The 19,734-nt window shown below is 33.3% G+C and overlaps 1 protein-coding gene across 12 annotated transcripts in view; it reads right to left on the bottom strand.

Annotated features, from left to right (window-relative positions):
- LOC143229669 (metabotropic glutamate receptor 3-like) overlaps positions 1–19,734 on the bottom strand; it is a 62,975-nt gene that overhangs the window by 34,254 nt on the left and 8,987 nt on the right. For 2 of the 12 annotated variants that reach the window (XM_076462314.1, XM_076462315.1), the window contains exon 2: positions 17–94. The exons of 2 other annotated variants lie outside the window; for them this stretch is intronic. The gene's annotated coding sequence lies outside the window, so the exon portion shown is untranslated. Of the gene's footprint in view, positions 1–16; positions 95–11,371; positions 12,515–15,466; positions 15,603–19,734 lie in introns of those variants that run through there. 8 more of the 12 variants (XM_076462321.1, XM_076462324.1, XM_076462313.1 and 5 more) reach the window with 7 other exon arrangements.

Here is a 19,734-nt window from a genome sequence, read left to right as displayed (position 1 = left end):
TATTCTTTTATCTTACCTTATGGTGCAGTCCAGCTATTGCTTAACATAGGAAATCAATTGGTGAAAAATAGTAGATGAACCAAAGTGGTCATATCTAGAATAAGTTAAAGAAAAATATAAATGAAATAATACAAGAAAATACGGATTCTATTTAATGAAGAATGTTATTGGCTTCATTGTGCGCTTCACTTGAAAATGGTGTAACTTTCTGTTTGTGTAAAATCGATATTAGTAGCTAGTAGATTACATGATGCAATGTCTTGTAAACACATTCCAAATAAGGCTGCTTACAACTGAAGAGCTAATTATACAACATTCCTGAGATATATCTGATATTAAATAATAATCAATCTTTGTATATCTATTTATATATAAAATCAATAAATTCCATTTTTATAATTCCTGCAAACTTGTAACAGAAGCCTTTGCTATTCCTAAAAAACATATATATATATATATTTATATGTTATATTATCATAATTACTTGATTCTTTTAACTTATTAATATTCTTATGTCGTGTATACCTTGTATTAAAACTTTCTATAAGCCCATTGTTAAAAATGAAGAAATAGTTTATTGAATTCAAAAATGTTAAAAATCTTTCTTTAACCACTTTTTCAAAAATGTTTATGTCAATGATAATATAACAGTTATTTAGATAATTTCACTTCATATGCTACATTATCCTATAAATACTAGCTGAATATGCTATTATTGGTATTAACTTATTAATATTATGGTTTGCAATCAGCCTTTTCACTTTATAAATATTTATATTTTTCTTAATTTCTTAACTGTCAGTTCGTGTTACATAAATTTAATATATATATAAAAAATATTAATTCACCTAAATGATCTATTTTTAAGCTATTACAACAATTTGTAATAGTCTAATAAAGTTTATAATAATGCTTTAAAACAACATATATTATTGGAACTATTCTAAAAATTTAATACATTTTCTATTTTTTCTTAGTAATCTCATGAATAACATTCTATTAATTTCAATGTTAGTTTTACTATAAAATATTTTTTGCTCATAATAATTTACTTACGAGACTGCGTGCGTTTTCTTACAACAAAGTCACATTGCACTATCTACTGTATCCACTGAGGGGAATCGAACCGGTTTTTATGAGGAATATAAGGCTGCTTAGATTACTTCTATAATTTTAAAATTCAATTAACTCATTATTTATCGGTAATCTGTGGTTTTAGTTTTAAACCTCTACTTATGTTTTTCAATATGATGCAACTAAGGAAAAACATTTTGCAACAGTGAAATACAATGAGAGGATAGCAATGCCACAAAGCACATGAACAAGAAGGGGATAAACAGATAAAAATCATCATATGAGTAATCAAGTCTTTCCAATATTTACTTTTATCTACAACTAAATATTTTCCTATCATTTGTATGAATTCAGGTTTGAATAATTTTGATCGACAAAAATAACGCTACCAAACCAATGACAACAGAAATAATCATACCCCGCAGTGAGCAGGTTATATTGTCTTGAGATGTCTGACGACTCTCGTATAATACATTCTCAGCTTATGGAAACACATGACCCTTTTGCATGTTGATGCAGTTAAGCCATATGCTGTTGAAAGCTTTGTAAGCTAATTTTATATATTTCTTTCCTTGAGATATTAATTGGGATAAACACAATACCAACGTCAAGACATAATTTTAAAAAGTTGTTTAAATGTCTATTAATATCAAGAGAAATGTTGGTATAGCGGAGTAGGAGATTGGTTAAATTTGGATGTGGTATAGCGGAGTAGGAGATTGGTTAAATTTGGACGTGGTATAGCGGAGTAAGAGACTGGTTAAATTTGGATGTGGTATAGCGGAGTAGGAGATTGGTTAAATTTGGATGTGGTATAGCGGAGTAGGAGATTGGTTAAATTTGGATGTGGTATAGCGGAGTAAGAGATTGGTTAAATTTGGATGTGGTATAGCGGAGTAAGAGATTGGTTAAATTTGGATGTGGTATAGCGGGAGTAGGAGATTGGTTAAATTGGATGTGGTATAGCGGAGTAGGAGATTGGTTAAATTGGATGTGGTATAGCGAGTAGGAGATTAGTTAAATTGGATGTGGTATAGCGGAGCAAGAGATTAGTTAAATTGGATGTGGTATAGCGAGTAAGAGATTGGTTAAATTGGATGTGGTATAGCGGAGTAGGAGATGAAGTTAAATTTGTATGTGGTATAGAGAGAGTAAGAGATTTATTAAATTGGATGTGGTATAGCAGAGTAGAATTAGTTAAAATTGGACGTGGTATAGCAGAGTAGGAGATTAGTTAAAATTGGATGTGGTATAGCGGAGTAGGAGATTAGTTAAATTGGATGTAGTATATGGAGTAAGAATTAGTTAAATTAGATGTGGTATAGCGGAGTAAGAGATTAGTTAAATTGGATGTGGTATAGCGAGTAAGAGATGGTTAAATTGGATGTAGTATAGCGGAGTAGGAGATTAGTTAAAATTGGATGTGGTATAGCGGAGTAGGAGATTAGTTAAAATTGGATGTAGTATAGCAGAGTAAGAGATTAGTTAAATTGGATGTGTATATAGCGGAGTAAGAGATTAGTTAAAATTGGATGTGGTATAGCAGAGTAGGAGATTAGTTAAAATTGGATGTGGTATAGCGGAGTAGGAGAATAGTTAAAATTGGATGTGGTATAGCAGAGTAAGAGATTAGTTAAATTGGATGTGGTATAGCAGAGTAGGAGATTAGTTAAATTTGGATGTAGTATAGCAGAGTAGGAGATTGGTTAAATTGGATGTGGTATAGCAGGAGTAAGAATTAGTTAAAATTGGATGTGGTATAGCAGAGTAAGAGATTAGTTAAATTGGATGTGGTATAGCAGAGTAAGAGATTAGTTAAATTGGATGTGGTATAGCGGAGTAGAGATTAGTTAAATTGTATGTGGTAGTATAGGAGAGTAGAGATTAGTTAAATTTGGATGTGGTATAGCAGAGTAAGAGATTAGTTAAATTGGATGTGGTATAGCAGAGTAGGAGATTAGTTAAATTGGATGTGGTATAGCATGAGTAGGAGATTAGTTAAATTGGATGTAGTATAGCAGAGTAAAGAATTAGTTAAATTGGATGTAGTATATGGAGTAAGAGATTAGTTAAATTGGATGTAGTATAGCGGAGTAGGAGATTAGTTAAATTTGGATGTAGTATAGCGGAGTAGGAGATTAGTTAAATTTGGATGTGGTATAGCGGAGTAAGAGATTGGTTAAATGTGGATGTGGTATAGCAGAGTAAAGATTAGTTAAATTGGATGTGGTATAGCAAGCAAGAGATTAGTTAAATTGGATGTGGTATATGGAGTAGGAGATTAGTTAAATTGGATGTGGTATAGCAGAGTAGGAGATTAGTTAAATTGGATGTGGTATAGCGGAGTAAGAGATTAGTTAAATTGGATGTGGTATAGCGGAGTAAGAGATTAGTTAAATTGGATGTAGTATAGCAGAGTAGGAGATTAGTTAAATTGTATGTGGTATAGGAGGAGTAAGAGATTTGTTAAATTGGATGTGGTATAGCGGAGTAAGAGATTAGTTAAATTGGACGTGGTATAGCGGAGTAGGAGATTAGTTAAATTGGACGTAGTATAGCAGAGTAGGAGGTGGTTAAATTGGATGTGGTATAGCGGAGTAAGAGGTAGTTAAATTGGATGTGGTATAGCTGAGTAAGAGATTGGTTAAATTTGGATGTGGTATAGCGGAGTAAGAGATTGGTTAAATTTGGATGTGGTATAGCGGAGTAGGAGATTGGTTAAATTTGGATGTGGTATAGCGGAGTAGGAGATTGGTTAAATTTGGATGTGGTATAGCGGAGTAAGAGATTGGTTAAATTTGGATGTGGTATAGCGGAGTAAGAGATTGGTTAAATTTGGATGTGGTATAGCGGAGTAGGAGATTGGTTAAATTTGGATGTGGTATAGCGGAGTAGGAGATTGGTTAAATTTGGATGTTTTAAAATCTTCTCTGACGCATCTGAATATGTTTAAACTGCGTGGATTCTTCTCTCTCTCTCTTGACAGTGAATTCTGGTTGTTTACGATGAATTCATGTTAAATGATTTTTAAAATAAAAGTTACAGAATCCATTTTTATAACGCACAAATTTTCGTTTTCTTTGTTTTGCACAAAACTCCACAGTAAGCTCTATCCAAAGCAGAGTATCTGATCCTGGATTATGATCAGGTTGTAAATACAAAATTTACTCAAGAACTATCTGCACTAGCCGTCCCTAATTTAGCAGTGTAAGACTAGAGGGAAGGCAGCTAGTCATCACCACCCACCGCCAACTTTTAGGCTACTCTTTTACCAACAAATAGTGGGAATGACCATCACATTATAACGCTCCAACGGCTGAAAGGGCGAGTATGTTTGGTGCGATGGGAATTCGAACCCGTGACTTTCAGAATGCGAGTCGAACGCCTTAACCCACTTGGCCATGTCGGGCCATTTATTTTTTGAAAGAACTTTTCTGAACTTTCTTTTCCGGAAGAATTGTCCAAATTTTTGAAAGAACAAATTCTAACGTAGTATAATACAATGATTAACCATTTTCATCCGACTTTTATAAATTAAATATTTAGGCTAGGTAAAGAATTACTTCCGATTTTAAAAAAAATATTTTAAAGAAATGTTCTACTTTATTTGATTTTCTAAAACACAAGAAACTGAAGCTCTGATAAAAAAACAGGGCATTATTCTAAGGCTCAATCACTAATTGATTTCTTTCGAAAACTGCCCACAATCAGTTTCGGAGCGCTTGATGATAGGCTACTTCCCACGTGCTCTAAAACGATCTGTTGTTCACGCTCGAAGTGCATGCATTATATGGTTGCTGTAGCTACTTACTGAGAGTGTTAGTGGAAGCTACCAAATTTATGAGCAAGTGTTTTACCATAAGCTTCACTGAGTCTACTCTACTTTAAAATTGCCTAATTACAGCGAGTATTTAGAGAATTAGGTTAAAATGGCACGCAGAATACTGCAAAACAACAACAAACAAACACATTGCTTGTGGGGCAAGTACTACACTTGGTATGATTCAACACAGAAATGTAACTACTGAATACTCATAAACCGAAATGTTACCACGTTGATTTATTATACAAATAATACTGAAATATTAATTCAAGTAAATTATAACCTTCTTTTTATTTAATTTCACTCAAAATATTTATCTTTTTTACTTAGTACGGTTAAATGACATAAACATAGGTACTGAATAAAAAAACGCTGTGACATTTTCATTTTTTTCAAAGAGAAAATTCAGATACTAAAAAAAGCTAAAATAAACATCGTGATTTCTCTTTCTGATACAATATAGATAAGCTAAAAAACTGAAAGGAGACAGGAATATTTTCAACGTAAATAACTAGACATTTGTAGTGAGTTAATAAAGCATTTAAACTTAACGATCCTTTATTTGAAAATGCTATTTGTAAACGTTACGTACATCATTCTCATTGGTAGCACACATACCATCACTAAAAGATGTTATTTTTGCCTGTGACTTAATCTTTGTGATGTTCTTGTTTTGTAAGCTATACAACACTGATGTTGTTTTTACCTACCTGACATAGTCATCACTATAGAAGATTTGTAGTCGTTTATTGTTTTGTACACTTGAAGAAAGATTTATATTTTTATTACGATTTTGGTTGTTTTATCTTTTATTTTAATTTATTGCAAAACACCATATGCTTTGTTAATGATATAATGTTGTCACGGATGTCATTCAACACATACAATATTTTCTATTCATGGCTAAGCTATTGCTTCCTTCCCTTATCTTGAACTAATGACCAATAGAACAGAAGGTAGTCAGGACCATTGTTAGATATACACAGCTGTTTATTTTAAGATTAATACGAGAGTATTATTAAATTTATATTGTGCGAGTGTTAAAGTAAGTTATTTTTAGAAGCGATAGTTATGGGAAGTTTGTTTACCTAACTGTCTACAAATTATTTGTTGCATAGTTCAATTGTTGATTTCACGTTACTTGAGCCTTTTGAATTTTTTCATGTGCTTTAAATAAGTATTGTTAAATTATATTGTCTTATAGTTTGTATAAAGTTTTAGGCCTCTGTCGGGAATATATATAAATATATATACGACCAAGTTAGTACAAGTAAATTAGTTAGTGAAAGTAAAAGTGAAGTTAGATTTTGTGTGAGCTTAACTGTAACGGGCGATTTATAAAGTGAGTTTCACAGCTTTTATTGTACGTGTATGTTTTATAGAATCATATCGATTTGAATCCGGTTCGCCAGATCTAAAATTTAGGGCTCAACCAGAGAACCAACTCACGCCCGCATCAAGAAAACCCTGCTGCTTAACTTAAATTCGTGTAATTTAACACTTTTTGCTGTTAATAATTCCAGCAAATTCCTTCCTTTAAATTAACTTCAAATGTACTTTATTAATCACATAGTTTTTTAAAAACTTGCCTTGCAAATTACAAAGATGTTCTATTCCAGAATTCTCATATACTATTTAAAAATAGCTTTGATGAAGAGAAATGGACAGTACTCCCTCTGTTTGCACTGAATGAAATGACAGTTTGGATAAATAAACATTGTAGAGATGAAACTCTTTGCTGTGTTCTTTGAATACTAAGCGAGAGTTTTAATAAGAGCTATAAATCAAAGTTTTCACGAACAGGCACAATTCTAAAATAATTTTAGCAACTTCCTACGGTCCGTCATACACAAACCCAAACAAATACAAGCTTTAATAATAACAATCATTGTTACATCTATACCCGAATACGAACTTTGATAATACCAAGGACTTTATAAAATATACACAAATATAAAGTTTTATAACATAAAGCTTTTAATGACATCAAACACTCTTACATGTTTGCTTCAATATAAACTTTTATAATATCAAACAGCCTTATATGTCCAATTAGATACGAGCTTTGACAGTATTCTGTATCATTCTAACTATGATATGTAACAATTTCACAATTCATGTACAAAACAAATTAAAATAAGAACTTTGTATGTAATTCAGTGTTATTAAACCCGCAAAACCTTAGAAACCCGACAACAATATAAACTCACATACCCATCATTATGCAAGCTGGAACCCATATTTTATAATTTCGTTACGTTACATAGATTTTTCACGTGTTATTTTACAGCACATTTCAATAAAATACATTAATCAAAACACCAGTGAATTTTGTAAAAGGAAAACTACCTTTTATTTAATAACTGACATAAATACTTTTATAATATACTGTATTAATAGTATCATAGGGCAAGTAAATATTTTAAAAATTAAAACGTTATGACCATGTCTGTTTATTGAAGCATGTTATAGTGATATAATAGTAATTGATCAACCACAATTTATAAACATAAGGAAATGGTTTTTACCATGGGAACACACTACATTTTTCAACAGAACATTGGACTGTATGATGAAAACCAATTTATTATTTAAATAAATCTTTGTTTTTAAAATTATTATATGATATTATAAGTAAGTTAGTGTCATCTTAATTCTAATTTTACAGGAATCTATATACTGGTTCATAATACTTTTATAAACTTCTTGATATGTGAATCAAAACAGACGGATCTGTGAACATCACTGTCATATTGAAAAGTCGCCAGAGGCACAGCGGTGTGTCTCCTAGAAACAGGGTTTCGATACCCTTGGTGGACAGAGTACAGATCGTCCTTTGTGTACCTTTGTGCTTAATAACAAACAAACAAAGCATCTTGGGAAGAACCGTAGATGATGAATCTACTGTTGGTTCATGTTTGATTACGTTCAGAAGCAGGGTCGAGACAAGGAACTTGAAGCTATCGTTCTGCTAGTCTTTGTTGTAATTTACTATCAATATAAACATTATAAACATTCCTCATACACTTTTAAAAATTAAAAACAGTTAAAAAACAGTAAAACATTGTTTTATTGTATAATGTAACTATTTAACTGTTTATAATTGTTAACACCTACTGTTAACATTAACGAAGTAAAAAGAAATGTCAAATTACGTACAGTACCTCAACTACTAAAGGCAGTCAAAACAAATCACCTGCAAAAATATAACGTATTTGTTTTACAATACGCCTAATAAGAATAGAGTGAGAGAACAAAAAGAAAAGCAAAAACGCATTTAATAAGAAAATAAAACCAAAGTCATTTAAAAACAATGTCATTTATTCCTTATTTAGAAAGCCCCCTAGTGGCACAGTGGTATTCCTGCGGACTTACACACTAAAAACCGGGTTTCGATACTCGTGGTGGGCAGAGCACAGATAACCCATTGTGTAGCTTTGTGCTTAATTCAAAACAAACAAACCTTATTTGGAGAGACCAGTAACAGGGAGACAAACAAATGAGACAAAAACTTAAACCTTCAGAAAGAAGTAAACTAGTTTGCCTAAAATTATGTTTTACATTTTATTTAGTAAGAAGCAAATATTACAGTTATTATCACAGAACAGAATGTTTTGCTGAATATTGTTTTGTTTTCAGTGTGTGTGGGGGGACAGAGTTTAGAATACTGGCACCATTTTAAAGACTTTTTAACATGTTAACATTCACCCACGCACATCCACCGAAGTAAGTGACTCACAAACAATGATGAAATAAAAACTCGTAATGTCAAAATTATAAAAAAGGCTTAAAAACGACGCTAAAGGGATCGTCAAAACAACAATTTATTTTTTTAAGGTGCAGAAGTTGACATGTGGCTGTAAGTTATTTGCCTGAAACTACGCACACAATTTATATTTTCTAGTTGTTCTGACCAGTTATAAACCGGTGTTTTCAGAAGAAATGAGTCACGATAGGTAATTTGTATTCGTGTCAGGAATACCTGCCAAACCAGGATATGATATCACAAGTTTCAAATGCTTCGGACAACTTTGTCCTCTCCGTTTCTCGAGTACCCCTTAATATCTTCCTTTATGTAAATGTAATAGTTCGAAAACGAAGCTACGAATAAGGCCATTAACCCGCAAATTATTATCTAGAGGTCCTCATGTTCAAACATTAAATCATTTTACGGTTTTTCCCGTTCAGTAGAACACTTAAACAACTGAACGAAATATTCCATCTTCTATGTAATACGAACAACATACCCCAGTGGTAACTACAGGAATTACTTGCATTTTGTGTGACTCGTCGGTTATTAAGTACGCTTTAACGAACGTCATGAACCCACATACAAGTTCGTCTATAATAACAGTTTAGACAAATTTGGTCCAAAATCTGCTTTGATCACAAGAATATCACCAGTAATTCTAGCATTAAAGGTGCAACAGTAATTATTATTTGACGACGGAAAAAATGGTTTGTTAACCTTTTAAATTTTTACCTGATCCTTTTCCATTTACTAGTTTAAACAAAACTCTTTTGGAAATAATTATAATATTAAATGTATTTCAGTTACATTGTTCGGTTTATATTAATAATAATAATAATACTAAATTCCTTAAGGAACATATGGCCGCATACGCTGCGGTTTCCTGAACAGGTTGGTTTTTGTTATTTTTACGTGAGTAGGTTATTAGCCTACCGCACAACCCCCAACTTGGAGCACAAATTCTCAGCCCACCGAGAGGAATCGAACCCCTGATTTTAGTGTGATAAATCCGGAGACATACCGCTGGACTAGCGGGGGGCGGGTTTATATTGTTTTTCTTTTATTTACTGTTGTTTTAAATTAAGGTAAAAGCATCCGGTACTATTTTATCATTGATGGATATAGATTCTTAATATAATGACAGAGATATATCATTTTTTCTGAGAATGTATCGATTTTCGGTTCACATTCAGGTTTGCGAACGAGTTTCAAGCATTCTGTACTTGAACTTTTACACTCCAGATATAAATAAACATATTAAAATCTTACTTTAAAAGCTAGTGTTATCGCTCGTGTTTCAATAAATATACGTATGTACCAGTCTTTAAAAAAGTATAATACATACAGTCTGTTTTTTATATTGTCTTTACAGAAAAATCGCAACTATGAAAAAAAGATTCCCTTGAAAGTGGATAATTGCGTTCTGGAAATCATGAGATAACATAAACTTTAAACTTAATTTAGTTGTAAACAGTTATAAATATTTCCATATTGCTAGGATTTTCAAAAGCAGATGATATGAATATTTGAAACTTCTTCCTAGACATATTTAGACACCAGACACTCGACTCTTCGTTTTTTGGCAGAAAATATAACTAGATTTTCTAAAACCTAATGCATTCAATTTATCACATCAAAACTGTGGACGCAAAATGGTTGTTTCGTAATAGCCTGTTAATAAACGGACAAGAAAGAAGACGGAAGTAATGATCCAATAATAACCAAACCTGTGTTATCTGTGATTAGCCATACAGTGAGGTCAAACACTAGACTTAATCTCTAACTTATAACATGATTTAATTAGTCAGTGGTAGCAAGGATTAAGCTATAATACTAGTTGGTCATTTAGTGATAGTCAAGACTAGGACTTGTCTATAACTTTAATTAGTTATCTAGTATTAGTAAGACTATGAGTTATCTATAACATTAATTAGTTATCTAGTGATAGTCAGGACTAGACATTGCCTAAATATATTAGTGAACTACCTAGTGAATTTTTAAAACATCAGTTAATTATCTAGAGATAGCTAAGACTAAGTACCCATGACAACAGATAAAGCTCTTCTGACAGCCGAGACTAAAAGTTATCTATGAGAACAGATAAATCCTCAGTGATAGTCAAGATTAAGTGTTACCCATGACAACAAATAAAGCTCTAGTGACAGCCAAGACTAAGTGTTACCCTTGACAACAAATAAAGCTCTAGTAACATCCAAGACTAAGTGTTATCCATGAGAATTGATAGAAACTCTAGTAACATCCAAAACTGTTATCCATGAGAACAGATAAAACTCAAGTTAGCGTTATGCGTAGTATTAATTCATCACTTAACGACACATAGTGGTGCAAATGTTGTCTGGAACAAAAACTATTCGCCAATTATTAAATATCTAAATATTTAAAACTAAACGTCTGCTACGACGACATTCATCTACTAATAGACATTTCGACTCTCAATATTGTGTGCAGTCTTGTTTCAACCCCACTTGATTATACTACGAACTGGTAACGAATTCATAATTAATAGCACAACAGATGGTGTTTTTAACTAGATCGATTAGTATGTTTAGTACTAGTACTTACTGAAATTTATTAACACAAAATTATGGTATTTATTCGGAATTGCAGTCCTACATCTACTTCTTTTGCTAGAAAAAATATCATTCACCTTTCATTGGGGGGGAGGGGAATTAAAACCAAATATATTTAATAGAAATACTTACATTGGAGCAACAGTTGTCAACTGGTTCACTTCTATACGGTGGCAAAAAAACCCTCCAATCGAAAGTTTATTACTAACAAACTATTTTTCTATAGAAATAATTTAAAGTATTTAAGCTCTTCGAAAGTTAATGTTCTAACTTTACGATAGCACATATGGTAATTTAACGCACTCCAACATCTGAAACCGGCGCTGCGTAAATTGCGTCTTCCTTTCTCTGACTTTTGAGCGAAGTATACACGAGTCAGCACATTTCACTCGAAAAGTTCTGTTGTGACTCAACGGCGCGCGGGCCTATTGGAGATTGTACGATCTATGGGTGTAGTATCATATAATACATGATAGGTGGCGCCAGGTACTGGATTCATGCATCAAAGAATGATCAATAATCATCCGGTATTTACTCGGTCGAGCTAACTTTCTTGGAAAATAACCGAGTTTGTGAGAATTCTAAATAGGATAATTAACAGAACGGTGTAACAGTTATACATTAGTCACTAAGATCACGAGGAACCATAAATAAGTCCTCATTTAAAATGCAGTGAGGATGCTTATATTGCAGATTTAAGATTTACTAATTATTCTAATGATATAACGCATATCCGCTATAAATACTATTCACGTTACGTCATACCATATATGAACTCTTGGACTTTCAATGGTAATAAGACAAATAAGTTGCATTTGTGTGTGTTTTCTTATAGCAAAGCCACATTGAGTTATCTGCTGAGTCCACCGAGGAGAATCTAACCCCTCATTTTAGCGTTGTAAATCCGAAAACTTACCGCTGTACCAGCGTGGGACAAGTTGCAGTAAAGCTGATAGTAAAAGCAGTTCACTGTATAATTTTCATTACTCTAGACTCTACGCCTACTTTCAACGAGTAATTCAGCCCGTACACTATATAACTATTATTTTTCTGGACTCTAATCTCAATTTCAACAAACTAAATATTAATGTAAATAATTGTCACTATAATCTGTAATATTTGGTGTTAATCTTGATCTTTTGTTATTTTACGTTAATTGTTTGCTAACTTCCTTTTCCTGAAAACACAGTTGCTCATCAGCTATGGATAATTATAAGAAAAGTTTAGATTACGAAAATAGATCTGAAAATATAAAAAGTCAATCAAATAATAAAATTTAACATATTAATAAATTTGTTATTTTGAATTAAGCATAAAGCTACTCAATAGGCTATCTGTGCTCTGCCTATAAGTGGTATCGAAACCCGGTTTTTAGCGTTGTAAGTCCGAAGGCATACTGCTGAGCCACTAGTAGGCATATTAATAAATAAAACCTTTTAAAAAGAAACTTTAAAAACAACTAAGCTTTATATTTAACTAGACCAGCTAATTTTTTAATTCAAGAAATTCCTCTCTAATTTCTAACAAATCTAACACTTGTGTTACTCTTAACTGAAGCTAAGATCCGGAGTTCGATTCCCTGTAGGTGGATACGACAGCTCAATGTGGTTTTGCTCTAAAACAAAATATTGACCGTAGTATTATGACTGCTAAAAGTGTGAGCGTGTTTGGTGAAGGGATTCGAACCAAGGAGCTCCTTTTTATAGTATTCGTGTAACTGCATCTTCATTTATCTAGAAACTCACCAACGCCCTAATTAGTCTTTGAACTGTTTAAGGATCAGTTCGATATTCTAGAGGAAACTTTTTATATACAGTCATTTGGCTCGTAAAATTTTTCCGTTTAACCTGCGTAAATTCTTTTATAGTCGTTATGTGTTAAAATAACACACGATCGGCAGAAGTACCAAGAGAAATTTATTATTATTAATTTCTTTTCATTATTTTTTAATATTCTAATGATTTTATTTGTTTAAGAATTTTCGAGTAAGGTTGTACAAAGTTCATTTGTACATGACTGTTTTTACTTTTAAATTGATAAGCTGCTTGTCAACAACACACGTCACTAGCACTTGGTTTACTCTTCCCTGATTTGTCCGGTGCTCTTCAGGTGAACATTGCGAGCACTCTAACCACTAGGCCACATCCAGCCCTATATTCTAATGAAGCGAAATGATAATTATTGTTTTAGTAACGTGAGTTTTAGTAGTACTATTGGATTATTTAATTCGATAGTATAATCACGCTAAAATAGCTATTTTTTCTTCACCCATCTATCTGTTTCTCAGAAGTTAATAAGGCATTTGGATAAGAATGTATCACATTGTGACCCATTATGGCTGGTTGCTATTGAGTTACAACACGGAATTTTCTACGGTATAGACTATATACATTGTAGAATATTTTAAAACAGATTATATTCCATTTATCAGACTTTTTTCTCTCCCAGTAGCTCAGCGGTAAGTCTGAGGGCTTATATAGTATAAATAAAGGTTTGATACACATGATAAACATAAATGCAGCATCGTGTAGTTTTATTAACTGCTTACGTGTAGGTGTTTTTAAAGATCTATACAGAAACTTACAAAACAAACACTAACATTGTTGTTGAAAATGCCATTAAGCTGATGTTCTATAGATGATCTGCAACTTAAAATCAGATTAATAATATTTAATTAAACGTTAATGTTTATCCCGCAATATAACTCATCTTTTAGAACGACAGAAAATATGCTATAATATATGAAATGCAATTTACAGAATAAGTCATAGCAGTTTCTTTAGAATACCAACGACTTCAGCTTAACGAAAAAAGTAGACCCCAATTTTAAGTCACTGTGAATTAATAGTGTGTGATTATTTAATTTTGTAAGTAGATATTTGTGATTTGTTTACTTTTGTGTTCCTGTAAAGGGGCCGGCATGACCAGGTGGGTTAGGGCGTTCGACTCGTAATCTGAGGGTCGCGGGTTTAAATCCCCGTCGTACCAAACATGTTCACCCTTTCAGCCGTGGGGGCGTTATAATGTGATGGTCAATCCCATTATTCGTTGGTAAAAGAGTAGCCCAACAGTTGGCGGTGGACAGTGATGACTAGCTGCCTTCCCTCTAGTCTTACACTGCTAAATTAAGGCCGGCTAGCGCAGATAATTTTTGAGTAGCTTTGCGCGAATATCAAAAACAAATGAACAAATCCTTTAAATCATTGCGTTTACTATAGTATGGCATTAGAGAAATTAGTTTAAAAAATGAATTTTTTTGTTTACTATTTACGTGTATTGAGGTGAATTTTCTCTTACATTGAATAGTTCCTGGTTGGTTAGCAGTAAGTTTACAAATTTATAATGCTAAAATCTGAGGCTCGATTTCCGGCAATTGACAAAGCATAGATAGGCTATTCTGTAGTTTTGGCTTGCACTAAACAGTTAACATTGATAACTACTTTGTTCTTCTGTGGATCAGCGGTACGTATATGGTATTAGAACGTTAAAATCCAGTGTTCGTTTTCTCACTGTGTTACAGAGTGTAGATAGTCTAGTTTGTAGCTATGCGTCTAGAAAAAAACAATAAATAACCAAATTAATCATTAATAAATACAGTAACAGAATGAATGCTCATGAACAAGGTTTAATCTAACGCATAGTAATTATAAAAAAATTCAATCCATATCTTTCTAAGATCGTTCCTTATTGATGGGACAGCAATAAGCCTATGGATTTGCAACACTATAATCCGGGGTTTAATTTCCCGCTCGGGACACAGCAAGTAACTTATTGTAACTTTGCTAAAAAAACAAACTAATTGTAAGAATATATTGTCAACATTATTCTGTATGAAGACTAATGCAATATTCAAACACTGACATACAGATCAAAGACAAAATAGACACTGGTTTCTAATGTACTTGGTTACTAGTTTCATGTTATATATCTATCCCATAATTTCAATGGAAGACTCAAATCTCTATTATTACGAATAACGTACGGATTGATGTGTATGCAATGACGTTTCACGTATTTGACTTTTACACAGCTTTAGAGTAACAAAATCACGCATTAAAAATATAACTTTATACATTTTAAAAATAATACACGGAAAGGCAAAAGGGCAAACAAGGTTTATCGAGGATAAATAACGAAAATCGTATGGTCTTGAAAGACTTAATTCTACTTATATGCAGTGCTAAAATATAAAATCAAATCTAGAAATTTATATGTTTTAAGAAATACCGTTTGCTGAGAAACAATTCATAAGCGCCATAGTCCGTCGTTTTGTGGTACTAAAGTCATCCATTAGTGACACTGAACACAGCTATAGCACAATACATTTAATTCTTTGAATTACCTTCACTGTCATCCACAGACTCGAGAATTAGAGGATTTCCGTCGACTTATCAGAAAGCTGAGACTCCAGGCAAGAGTTTGTGCATGTGCACAGGAAATGTTTGTATGTGTGAAGATCAAGTTCTTATTTTCATCAGAACATTTTGTTGGAAAAAGGGCTTTGAACTGATCTATGACGTCATCTAAACTCCTTGTTTAGTTCGTGAGAAAAAAGGGAGAAGCCAATCACATCCGCTAATATGTCTGGTTTTCTAATTATTCTTATTTCATATTTATTTTATTGTTCTTTTCTGATTGTTTTGTTTGAATTTCGCGCAAAGCTACTCAAGGGCGATCTGCGCTAGCCGTCCCTAATTTAGCAGTGCTAGAATAGAGGGAACGCAGTTAGTCATCACCACCCACCGTCAACTCTTGAGCTACTCTTTTACCAACGAATAATTGGATTGACCGTCAAATTATAATGTCCCCACGGCTGAAGGGGCAGCTAGTCTGGTTTGACGGCGATTCGAACCCGCGACCTTCGAATTACGAGTCGAGTGCCTTAACCACCTGGCCATGCCGAGCTCAGTTGTTTTCTAGACGGCCACTACCAAACCGTTAGTTAACTATATATTTTAGTCGTAAATACAAATCCCGTAAAGGTTATTGTAATGTACTGAAATTTCACAGATCTTTGACATCACTACATGTAATAATGATTTAAACTCAGATTTATCCAACTGTCTTAGATTCAGTGTTTCTTAAGTTCATGTGGGAGGGGGAGACAATGATAAATACAATGAAACTAAATCGAAGATAAATCTAAAATTAGATTAATGGACGGCATTAAACTAAAGGACTATGACTTTTCATTAGGGGCCATTCCCCCACACACACCGCTAGTGCCGGATCTAGTTTCCAGTAACAGCTATAGATGTCGTTACCATAAACTATTGTGTTTTGTACGTCAATAATGCGAGAAGATAAAATACTTCTGAATTACCAACTGTAGCACATTTAATGTACATATTTCAATGTACGGGACTTTCAGACTATTTTTCAACTTTACTTAAGGTTTTAAAACTACGTGTCCCGCAGTAGCACAGAGGTATGTTTGCAGGCTTATACTGCTAGAAATTGCATTTCGATACCCGTGGTGGACGGAACACGGATAGCCCCTTGTGTTGATTTGTGCTTAATAGCAAACAAAAAACAAAACAACGTAAGGGGGCCAACTGAAAAACTTAATTCTGTGACGAATTTATAGTCACAATAGCTTGAACAGTTATAAACTCTAGAACCCAGGCTTCGATGCCGATGATGGGTAGATCACAGATAACCCATTGCGTATCTTCGTACTTAATTACAAACATAAAAACAAAACCTCACTTCAGAGCAGAAGTCCAATGTAAAAAGGTGTAATTAATATAATTTTAATTAATGTTTCCATGGTTACACATTTGTGATTGTTTTGTTTTGCTTGTTATACTTCTCAAGTGTTTGTCATTTTCTCACGTGTGTATTTGTATTCTTCTCTCTCATTATCTCCTATAATTTCGACTTTCCACTATACTTAAAACGTATCAGCAAGAGTGTACTGTATAATATTGATTAGCGAAAGAATGCAACTAAGAACCATTTTAGCTCTCATCAGCCCAGATAGATCGATAATAGAACACGTTACGTCATCCCTATAAGTGTTGCATGAACATTACTCTGGGGTACCTTGAGTGAAATTGCATCATTCTTGTGAAGAGTGAATGCCTCACGTCAGTTGCAGCCAACCCTTCTGGTTCAGTATAAAAGTTCGAGGTTATCTTTATGTGTGACCACTAAAACAAAGTAACGTAAACAACTATGTTACAGCATACAGCAGTAACTATCATCCTCGACTAAACGTGATCTTCTTTCTCTTCGAGCCAGACATTTAATAAATAAAATATTATAAAGATCTATAGCATATTGAGAGGTTATTTCGCGCCAGTATGTTTCTCGAAAGCCTGTTAGTTAACGCTCGCTAAAAACCGAATCAATGTGAGAAGAAGGCGTAATTTTAGTTCCCAAAAGTGCCGAAAGATGGCTAAATCAAATTTAGTTCTTTGTTTTCGAATCTCGAGTAAAGCTGCATATAATCCACCTACACTTAACTGTTCTGTTATTTTAAATCGACAGATTAGAATGAAGACATCTAGCATATGCGACGTAAAAGTTTCCATTATTCTTCCCGAAGTAGCTAGTAGAATTTCACCGTCAAAGTGCGGAGTGGGTTTCTTGACGGCGTGATGTGATTAAAGAATCCTTTAAGCACAAGAAACACGCTTGACCCATTAAACTGAGTATACTAGAAAGTTTTACAAATAAACGGGTTATTAACAATGTAAGAACAGCTTTGGTATCCTTATGCTTATTACACATTTGGTATCCTTATGCTTATTACACATTTGGCATCCTTATGCTTATTACACATATGGCATCCTTATGCTTATTACACATTTGGCATTCTTATGCTTATTACACATTTGGTATCCTTATGCTTATTACACATTTGCTTTGATTCTTTAGCTTTATTCTTACATAATAAACACATTTACAATCCTTGTCTCACAAGTGTGTTTGAAGTAAATATGTTTTTAATGTTCTTCATTCTAAGCAATGCCTCTCAACTCCTGGCCAAGAGTGATCTAAGATTAGCGTGCTGAGGGTTTCTTGTTTGCGTCCCGTTGCCGAAAAAAATAAGCTCCGCACTTTAGGGCCGTAAGTGTGCTCCAAGATTGACACCCAACTCCAATTATTTTGATCAAACAAGAATGTCCCAAGAACTGTTAGTAGGTGCTATTCGCTAGCTGCCTTCCCTCTGATCTATCACTTCAAAAGATAACTATACAGAGATATTCGTCAATTAAATTGGTTCGACAATTCTAAATAAACAGTTCATCTTGTCTTTTCGTATGAAGATTTGTTAGAAACAAATGCATCCCATAATCTTTGAAAATGTTATCATCTGCTATAGAAGTTGATTGCGTTTCTTTTCTTTTTTGTTTCAGTCTGTGAAGAGATTTATTTTTCTTATTACAAAACTTTACAGTTTTATTTTATATAGAGGTCTATTGGCCAAACAATGTCGAACACAATCTTATTAGTTTTATAATGCCAAAATATTTATTTGTTTTAAAGAAATTTGATACAAAAACAAAGAGTTCTGTTTAAAATAACTTATTGTCATACGGTTGTTATTTTCTTATCAGAGAAACTGTAATCAAAAAATGGTAAAAGCTGATTTGTTTCAAGTATCTTAACCAATAATTACCCTTAATTTCTGGCTTTTAATGAGCTTGAAGGTTACTGTAGAAACTGCAATGTTTCTTATGATGGTTTTAAACATATAAATGAACCGGTGTAGCCTAGTGTTTAGTAATCACACTGCGATTCGATCGTGATTCGAAAGGTGATACCATTGTGCACCAGTTAAAACATTAAAAAGTGACAGTCTGTACTGTTATTGAGTTTAAAGAGCTGCATAAAGAGGTCGCTTCGATCTATCTGCCTTCCTTGTGGACCTTTCTTCTGGGCAGTAGTTTAAAAGTAGATGTGGCTATTGCCGACATTTTAGCTCACATGTTGGGCAGTTTGAAAATTTCTAAATATGCAATAAATAACGACGTTATCGTAGAATTCAATAATTATGCGATAGATTTTTCAACACTGTATTAAACAAATGTGTATTAAATCTTTTAATTTAACGTGAACTTTTAAGTTATCTTTTATCTATTACAAATGTACCAACAATTTTTCCGTACTATGTTTTTGCGAGCGTGGACCTAAAATATGTTTTATCAATTCATAATTTCTTTCATAATAATTTTCACTTGTAGAACATTTTATGTTATAGTTCTATAAAATATTCTGTATTGATTGGTTTGAATTTCGCGCAAAGCTACACGAGAGCTATCTGCGCTAGCCGTCTCTAATTTAGCAGTGTAGGACTAGAGGGAAGGCAGATAGTCATCATCACCCACCGCCAACCCTTGGGCTACTCTTTTACCAACGAATAGTAGAACTGACCGTTACATAATATCGCCCCCACGGCTGAAAGGGCGAGCATGTTTGGTGCGACGGAGATTTGAACCCGCGATCCTCGGATTGCGAGTCGAGTGCCTTAACCACCTGGCCATACC

This window comes from Tachypleus tridentatus, chromosome 10 (genome assembly GCF_004210375.1).
Source record: "Tachypleus tridentatus isolate NWPU-2018 chromosome 10, ASM421037v1, whole genome shotgun sequence".
NCBI lineage: Eukaryota > Metazoa > Arthropoda > Merostomata > Xiphosura > Limulidae > Tachypleus > Tachypleus tridentatus.
The sequence above is the reverse complement of the archived record's forward strand: the minus strand, read 5'-3'. Positions and strand labels throughout refer to the sequence as shown.